Consider the following 9,700-nt stretch of genomic DNA (forward strand, 5'->3'; position numbering starts at 1 on the left):
ACGGAGTGCCACCTTTAACTTGCAAGGTAGTCTGGCACATTGATCCTGCTGAAAGATACGCTTGCAATAACTGATGCCGTTCAGAAAGTGTAAGGCAGAGGTCTTTTAAGTTCTTCAAATTTCGGGCACATCTTTTGAAATAGCCGTGCTTGCTTTCAAATCGCATTGTCCATAGTCTAATTAATGGCCCAAATTTCAGAATCAGTGCTGGGTAATGCCGCAAGTAGTGATGCTTTGGTTTCAAGTTACTTTCTGGGAATAGAACTTTCCTTGACTCCAAATATTCTTGAATAAGAATATCAAGATATGCAACCTGAGATACAGAAATTTTCTGAACACAAACCAAGTCCACAATATCTTTCAGTTGAAGGAGCAACTGCCACACATCATCTGTTTCATCTTCCACTCTGTCACCAATTAGGAGAGGCAACAGCCTTAAAAAGTTCCAGTTTTGTATTGCCTGTCCTGAGAGTTTAGCTGTTTGAGGACTAACCTCACATGGCTTTGAAGAGGCATCAGTGTCTGAGTATTTAAACTGTTTAATGCGCCGATTCAGAACGGAGTAAGTGAACCATAGTTTTTTCTTCACGAAATATTTAAGAAACAGCGCAACATCATATGACAAAATGCCCTCAAAAATGTCATGTCCTAAACAAGGTGCCAAACCTGGCTGACAGATGTGAAAATATTTTAAACAGTTGAAAACTGACTCGAACTTTACTCCTTGCACATCTGACATACCTTCAGTCTTGAGGCGTTCAACAGCAGAGTTGTATGTTTCCTTGGTGCGTTCTGCACCACACTGATTTGGGTCGCCACTCTGAAAATCAGATTGTGTCATTAGACAGTACCTACAGAAATGATGTGTACGACTAAAGTTTTCACAGAAGCCACCAATGCAATCTGAGCCCAAATTATCTCCAGCAATGCAAAACAAGGTTCCTTTGACTACAGTTTTATCTGATGTCACTATGCCATTTTCCTCAAGTTCCTTCAAATCTGTTAGTAATTCAGAGAACACATTTGCATGTCCAAACTCTCTGAAGTCTTTCTCTCGACATAATAACACAAGAAACATGTGGTCTGTGTCAGACCGAACATGAACTGGCAAATTAGCAACAGACACATAAACAGCTAATACTTTATGTTTTGTCTTTGCAGAGCCTAAAGGATTAACAACTTCAAAGGCGTCTTGATATAGCAGTAGTTTGAGACATGATGGATTTGTGTCAAAAAAATTATTGCTTTTGAATATCCTACCATCACTAATGTCACACAGTACATCTGATGAAGAGCCAGCTGACTGCTCACCTGTTACACATTTCTGCCACAAATCAGAGTTTAACAAACATTTCAAAGTCTCTCTTAGAGGTACATAGTATGCAAACTGATCAGTTCTATTCTGGCTTTGTCCTAAAAATTTTTTCTTGGGCTCCACATAGTTAAACATTTCTTTGAAGGACTGTACTCTGGAGTATGTTGTCCTCATTGGCCCTTTATGACATGCGGAAAACAGATCGGATCCCTTGACCGCCTCACAGAGCTTGGCAATACCCTCGTCAGACAATGTTGTGTTAGTTTTTAGGAGTGTAGTGAGGTTATCCAATGTATATGACTGACCCAATTCATGTATGTTTTGTATTTCCTCTACAATGGTCTGGATGGTAGAAGCAGGTAGCAGAAACTGTCCTTGCAATTTCAAGTAGAATAAACTTATATTTCTGAGGAAAAGATCTCTAAAATCTTCAGATAATTCAGAATCAACCTCTATTGGGACCGTCTCTGTGCCTGCTTCAGAGATGTCAGGTCCACAATTAAGTAATTCTGCTTCAACAGTGGGACATGACTGAGGTGCACAATCCTTGTACCAATCACTGATGCCTCCATCTGCAAAGTTTTTATGTTTCCGTGACATGTGGGCGGTAAATGAAGATTTGACTGTGAAAACACTTGTGCACCCTCTTGGTGGACAAGTAACCTCACGTCCTTCCTCAAAATGGTCCTTCAAGTGAGCTATTACAACTTTCGAGTCTGTAAACTGACGTTCACACAATGCCACTGCGCATTTAAAAGTGCTAAGCGTAATCTTGTCGGTAACAGGAGTGGGAGAAATGTGCTTTCGATAAAAATGCGCCTTGAAAGCCCCATACTTGCAAAATGCCTGCTCCAAAACACTTAAATGTGCATCGCGGCTCATTTCGATGAAGTTTGCAATGAAGCACATAACCCTTCAGTGTCCTCACGGACTTGCCACAAAAATCACAACGTGGCATTGTCTTTAGCTGTTTCTCGTCAATTAAACACACGTACAAACTCCAAAGCACATACAAATTCCGAAAAACCTACAGACTCTAAAACACGTACAAATTCCAAACCACGTACAAACTGCAAAGCACGTACAAACTCAAAAACACATACAAACTCCAAAACACGTACAAACTCCAAAAAGCACGTACAAACTCCAAAACATCTACAAACACCAAAGCATGTACTAACTCCAAAATACGTACAAACTGCAAAGTACGTGCTTTGGAATTTGTACGTGTTTTAGAGTCTGTACGTGCTTTGCAGTTTGTACGTGCTTCGGAATTTGTACGTGCTTTGCACTTTGTACGTGCTTCAGAATTTGTACGTGTTTTGGAGTTTGTACGTGCTTTGGAATTTGTACGTGCTTTGCAGTTTGTACGTGCTTCAGAATTTGTACGTGCTTTGGAATTTATACGTGCTTCGGAGTTTGTACGTGTTTTGGAGTTTGTACGTGCTTTGGAATTTGTACGTGTTTTGGAGTTTGTACGTGCTTTGCAGTTTGTACGTGCTTCAGAATTTGTACGTGCTTCGGGATTTATACGTGCTTAGGAGTTTGTACGTGCTTTGGAGTTTGTACGTGCTTTAGAGGTTGTACGTGTTTTGGAGTTTGCATGTGTTTTGTCTCTAGGGGCCACTGTAGCAGATGTCCTTTTGCCATTAATTATGCCAGAATTTTAGTTTTCATTGTGAATACTTGTGTTTTATACTAGGAGAGACTGTAGAACTAAAAAGTATATACATATTTTTTATTTGCAGTAACTGACCATATTTACTACTAAGATATGCTGTTTTATTAAGCAGCTTGAGCTTCTTAATTTAATTTTTTTTTTTTTTTACCATAGTTTTCACAATAATTCTAACAATGTTTTGACTTTTTGGTACAGTTAAAAGTACGGTATGTTTTTGGTGATTAATATACAGTTGTAGATTGTAAATTCAAATGATTATAGCAGAAAAGACTGTTATTCATACAGAATTATTACGTAAATTATAGGGTGATTAATTGTAAATAATGTTACAAATTTTTCTTGTTGTTTTCAAAGACAATGGGCCATATTACTGTACATTAATGTACTTTAAACATTTTAGCAGTGCAAAAATTAAAGCAATTTACCATTTTTCAATTTACAGTGATTCAACATAAATATTACAATTATCTACTTTTTTGGATTTAATGGTCATTTACCGTTGCCATTTCGCAGTTATTTACTGTAATTTTTATGTACATTTCTTACAGTCTATACAACACTTATTTTTTGATGAGTCATCAAAACTGTCATTGTAGAAATGTCACGAGGTGCCGAGGCAGGCCGTGTGAAGGTTAGTAATGGACCCAAAATGCAGACTGCTTAAGTGGAGGGTGAGCTTTAATAACAACCGGTGAAATACAACACAACAGAAAGGGGGCGAGGAAAATAACAGAAAATACACTAAACTGGGAAAACTAAAACTAACACCAAAACCAGAACGAGGGTACCTTGCAGGGAGAATAACCAGGAGCACGGAGGAACAGACACAGAATGATGAAGGGGATGAACACAGACGAAACAGCAACGAGGACGAGGTAACACACACTATAAATACACACGCCAGGAATCAGGGGAAGGGAAACAGGAGGGGAACACACCTGGAAGACATCACAACTGACGAGGCAGGGGAAAACGTAAACAGAACCCACTGACATAAGACACAGACCTTCACAATAAAACAGGAACTACACATACAAGGACACACACGGGCCGAACAGTGTAAACACTAAACAGAGGAAGAACAGAACCAAAATCACACTAAATAGAAAAACACAAAACGCTGGGTCAAACGGACCCAGGATCATGACAAGAAAACTGCAAATATGTGGGTCACAGTCCGTTTAAATCGCCTCATTATGGATGTGAGATTTGCTTTTTTGCGCTTCACTTTACCGTTGGACACTGGGACATCCAGCGACTCCAGACCAGTGTTGCCAACTTAGCGACTTTGTCGCTATATTTAGCGAGTTTTCAGACCCCCTAGCGACTTTTTTTCTAAAAGAAGTCGCTAAAAAAAGACGTGAAAGCGCGTATCGCTTTTACTCTCAACAAGCAGCGGGTGCTTTATCGCAGTCAGTTCTTCTTTTACTCTTATGCTGTTTTGTGGATCACAAGGTTTAAAACTACTTATAAACACACACACACAAACTCCACCAGAGTGCTTATTTCGGGTCACTTTTGCCGGTCCAAGCCCGGGTAAAGGAGCAGGGCTGGAATTGTGACATTAAAAAAAACAATAATTACTAAAAGAAATTTAATTTATAGTTCTAAATAAACTCTAAATGCATTTAGGACGTTTTTTACTCACTTTATGTCTCTTCCACGATGTTATTTCTCTCTCCAGCAACATTGGTTACAATTATATTAGCATGACCAATTATGCAAATTAGGTGATGACGTCATTTAGCGACTTCTAGCGACTTTTAGGACAACCAATAGCGATTTTCCTTACTGAGGAGTTGGCAACACTGCTCCAGACGGAAGGGGCGAGGCAGGATGGCGTCTGAGCTCACAGGCAGATTCATGTTAGAGCCGCTCACAGAGAGGTGGCCTGCCACGTTAACTAGCGGGGGAAAAAAAGCTTTCACTTTTTTTTTTTTTTTTTACATAATATACCCCACCTGAAGGCAGTGTTGTTTTCTGCACCATCACATCTGGCAGTCTCCAGGTGGCGCTGTCCTCGTCCCAGACTGCTTCCTTCTTCAAGCGGTCCAGGTTGTTGTTGAAAATGTGTCATATTTAGGGTTTGACGTGCAAAGAGAGAACCGTTTTAACACATCAAATTAGTAAATCCCTGAAGAGATAACCTAATTTTTCAGGTTAAAAAAGTTAATAAATTACCCAATTTAAATTTGGTCCAAGTCACCTTCTCATACATCTCCAGACCGCTGCTGTTAATTTGGGATCACTATTTTGGAAGTTCATTGTACTTGTGCCTCTACAAAGAGTGCTGGATCTTGCCCAGTGTGTCAAAACAGGGAGTCTTTTACTTTAACTTGATTTTGGAGAATTGTACAAAGTCATAGGGAAGATGGTGAGCAAAGATATGTTAGTAAGGTTACATTCTTAGCTGTGCTTTGTTCTATTTGAACCCATCCAGTTTCCTGGTCATTTTTTATCCATGCCACTACTGCGTTTAGCTGTGCAGCCCAGGAATAGTATTTAAAATTTGGGAGTCTCAGTCCCCCCTTTTCTTTTGAGGTCAGCAAAGTTTTAAGTCGTATTCTGGGTCTCTTTTTTTGCCAAATAAATGTGGAAATTTGTTTATTTAACATATTGAAAGTAGACGCCGGAACTCTTACCAGCAGTGATTGAAATAAAAACAAAAGTCGGGGTAAAAGATTCATCCTCACCACTTCGACCCTTCCAAATAAAGAGAGGGGTAGAATATCCCATCGTGATATATCTTTCTTTATTTGTCCAAGGAGTTTGTTATAATTAGTTTCATATAATTGCTTAGGTTTTGCTGTAAGTGTAATTCCCAGGTATCTGAATCCCTGTCTAGGCCAGCGAAAGGAAATCCTTTCATTTAATTGCATAGGCCATTCTCCAGATATCATCATTGCTTCTGATTTATTTTCATTAATCTTATATCCTGAGATTGACCCATACCTGTGTAGGCACTCCATAAGTGCTGGGATGGAAAGAAGTGGGTTTTTAATAAAAAGTAAAATATCATCAGCAAAAAGAGCTATCTTATGAGTTATTCCTCCTTCATCCTCCATTCCTTGAATTTGCGTATTACAACGTATGGCTTCAGCCAATGGTTCTATACTAATCGCAAAGAGGATGGGTGACAGTGAGTCCCCCTGTCTCACACCCCTTTCTATCTTGAATAGATCAGAACAGCATCCGTTAACCCTGACCTTTGACCTAGGCTCTTTATATAGAGAATTGATCCATGTAACAAATGTTTCTCCAAATCCCATCGTTAACAATGTTTGTTCAAGGAATATCCAGTCCACTCGATCGAATGCCTTTTCTGCATCCAGACTAAGGAACATTGATGGCATTTCATCTCTTTCTGCTATTGACTGTAGATTTAGGGCCTTCCTTATGTTATTAGTCCCTTGGCGGCCGCTAATGAATCCAGTCTGATCACTTTTCACTAATTTCTTTATATAGTTTTGGATTCTATTGGCTAATATGGATGTTAAAATTTTGTAGTCCACACACAGGAGACTTATTGGTCGATAGTTTGTACAATTTATGGGGTCTTTTCCTTCTTTATGTAGAACTGTAATAATTGCTTCTGACCATGACTTTGGGATATCTCCTGAATTTAGAGCATAGTTATATACTTTGCATAATATGGGAGTAAGTTCGTTCGCAAATATTTTATAATACTCTCCAGCATATCCATCTGCTCCTGGTGATTTATTGTTTCCTAATTTGACTATAGCTTCTTTTATTTCAATTTCACTGATGGGGTGTACTAGTTTTATTGCTTCATCATTTGACAATTTAGTTAATTTGAGAGTACTCAGAAATTTTGTACTATTTTCCTTCTGTTGTTCTTGAGCTTCACTCTTGTATAACCCTTTATAGTATTTTGCGAAAGCATTTGATATTTCCTTAGGTTGTGTTTCAATACAATTGGTCTCTGGGTTTCTAATTTTAGGAACTATACGAGTGGATTGAGTCTTTCGGAGTTGGAATGCAAGTAGCCTGCTAGCTTTATTTCCCATTTCATAATATTTCCTATCTACGTATCTAAGATTCCCTTCTGCTTTGTTTGTTAATATCTCATCTAATTGTTGTTTTGCATCTTTTAGCTTTTTAAATATGTCATCTTTACCTTGTTGTTTATGTTCCTTCTCCAATCCTCTTATTTCATTTTCTAGTTCTACCTGTTTTGCTAGCCTTTGTTTCTTCATTCTGGCAATAAGTTTTCCCCTTATTGTGGCTTTACTGGCATCCCATACTATTGAGGGAGAGATACTACTATCATCATTTATAGCAAAATATTCAGATAGAGCAGACTGTACTTCCTGTTTGACCTGTGGGTTTGTTAACAATGAGACGTTCAGTCTCCAGTGTTTAAAATAATCAAACATTCCCATATCAATTTTCACAGTACCTGGGCTATGATCAGATATATTAATTGATTGAATTGTTGTCTCTTTTGCCCTGAATAGTTCTTTTTTTGACATACAGAAAAAATCTATTCTTGTGTAGCTTCCATGCACATGAGACATGAATGTGAAGTCTTTATCCGTAGGATGTTGATGTCTCCACACATCTACGAGTCCCAGTTCTGCCATCATGCCTAAGAGACTTCTAGACATTTTGGACTGGGGTCTTGTTAATGCTGGTGATCTATCTAACTTATTGCTCAAAACACAGTTGAAATCCCCCCCCTCATAAGCAAGAGTCCTTCACCTTTATCTGCCATAAGAGATGCAACCTTTCTAAAGAAATTCGGGCAATCTTCATTTGGAGCGTATACATTTAAAATTGTAATTTTTAAGCCTCCGATTTTTCCCGTTACCATAACATAACGACCTTCATCGTCCCGAAAGACCTTTTCATTACTGTAGTACGCACATTTGTTAAAGAGGATCGCAACCCCTCTCTTCTTCCCACTCTTGCAGGATGCACTATATACTTGTTCAACCCATTCTCTTTTTAATTTAACATGTTCTATTTCAGATAGGTGAGTTTCTTGAATCAGGGCTACAGAGCACTGCAATCGCTTTAGTTGACCTAAGATTTTTTTTCTCTTAATTGGGTTATTGATTCCTTTTACATTATAGCTAACAAAGTTCATATATATCACGTTCTCTATATGATTGGATATTCCCCTTTGTATTCCAGTATGTACCGAGTATATATATACTTAGTCTGTAATAGAAAATGTGAGCTCAGGTCTATAACATATGTCAGAGAGAAAGAAAACTTATCGCTAAAAAAGAACAAGAACAAGACTTCCATCCTTCCAGTCGTCCACATTGTGGGCAACCCCCATTTGGAACGGGGCAGAGAAGTGTGACCATCATTCTCTGTGGGTAAAGTGCTTAATGCACAAATAACCAATATTACACTATTGTGTATAAGAGGTCTTAGTAAGTGTAGTCCACTCATATTAATCCTAAGCATGACCTCCGCCCAGACTAAAATATAACTTTCTAAGATAAGTGACATTTTACTACCCAAAATTAATTCCCGTCTATATTTTGGTAAGAACAGGTGGTGTTTGTGGTGTACTTCTTACTTTTTTGTCTCCATTTATTTTTTCTCCCTCTTTTCCACACACTTTCAAATCACTATGACGTTTAGGTAATTTAATGTCCTTCCTGCATGAGGACCCTGAGGTCCGAGATCGACAACGCCGCCTCCCTTTGCCTTCTCCTGTTGTTTCTCCAACCTTCTTTCAGCTCTTCTTCGATGTGCCGTCCATCACCGCGACCTATTTCGACTCCCATCTCTTTCAACTGTTGCGCAGCCTCTGTTAATGTTGCGAAGGTCTTCTCTCCAGTGTCCAGTTGTATTCTCAACTTCGCTGGGTATAGACATTTTGCTTGCACATTTTTTCTTTTAAGCTGTTTGATAACCTCGTATATTCTAGCTCTCTTCTTCTGTAGGTCAGGCGAATAGTCTTGGTCAAGAAAGATCCGCTTATCTTGAAAAAAGACTTGCTTCTGGCTCCATGCTTGCTGTATAATCTTGTCTTTTATTCCTGCGTCTAGGAATCTCACTATTATCGATCTAGGAGGCGCCGCAGGGTCTGTAGGTCGGTGGCAAGTGAGCGATGTGCCCTCTCAATCTTAATATCCATCTCCGTTGGAAGTTTCAGTGATCCTCGGAGCAGCTCACTGAGAAATCCGATCATATCATGACCTTCACTTCCCTCTGGGATCTGAAAAATCCTTATATTGTTGCGTCTCAATCTGTTTTGCAAGTCATCGCATTTAGCGGAGAGGTCCAGGTCTCGGTGGATCAGGTATCTCAGCGCCCTCTGGTGTCGCATAAGTGTGTCTTCTGTTGCGCTAATTCTTTCCTCCATTTGTCCGATTCGCTCTTCATGTTTAGCAACGTGGTCTCTTATATCCGTGACCGCTTGCTCCAGTCTTTCGAGCGACATCTTTGTGTGATTGTGTCCCTCTTGATTCTCTTTACGTAGCTTTTTCAGTTCTTCTAGTAGCATTAGCTCTGGTTGTTCTTGGCTATCGTTAGCGGCGTTTAAGCTAGCTGGGCTGGGAGGCCTCTGTTTATCTTCTTTTTCCTTCCAGCTATCTTTGTTCAGCGTTCTTTGTTTTTTGTTTGTAGTCATCTTGTACAGGTTTTCTGTTTACCTGGTTATTTGGTTGCCTACCAACTTCAGTTGTCACTTATTTCTTGCCTTGTGTGGCGGGGCTTCGTCG

This window comes from Oreochromis aureus, linkage group 5, assembly GCF_013358895.1.
Source record: "Oreochromis aureus strain Israel breed Guangdong linkage group 5, ZZ_aureus, whole genome shotgun sequence".
In the NCBI taxonomy this organism is placed as follows: domain Eukaryota; kingdom Metazoa; phylum Chordata; class Actinopteri; order Cichliformes; family Cichlidae; genus Oreochromis; species Oreochromis aureus.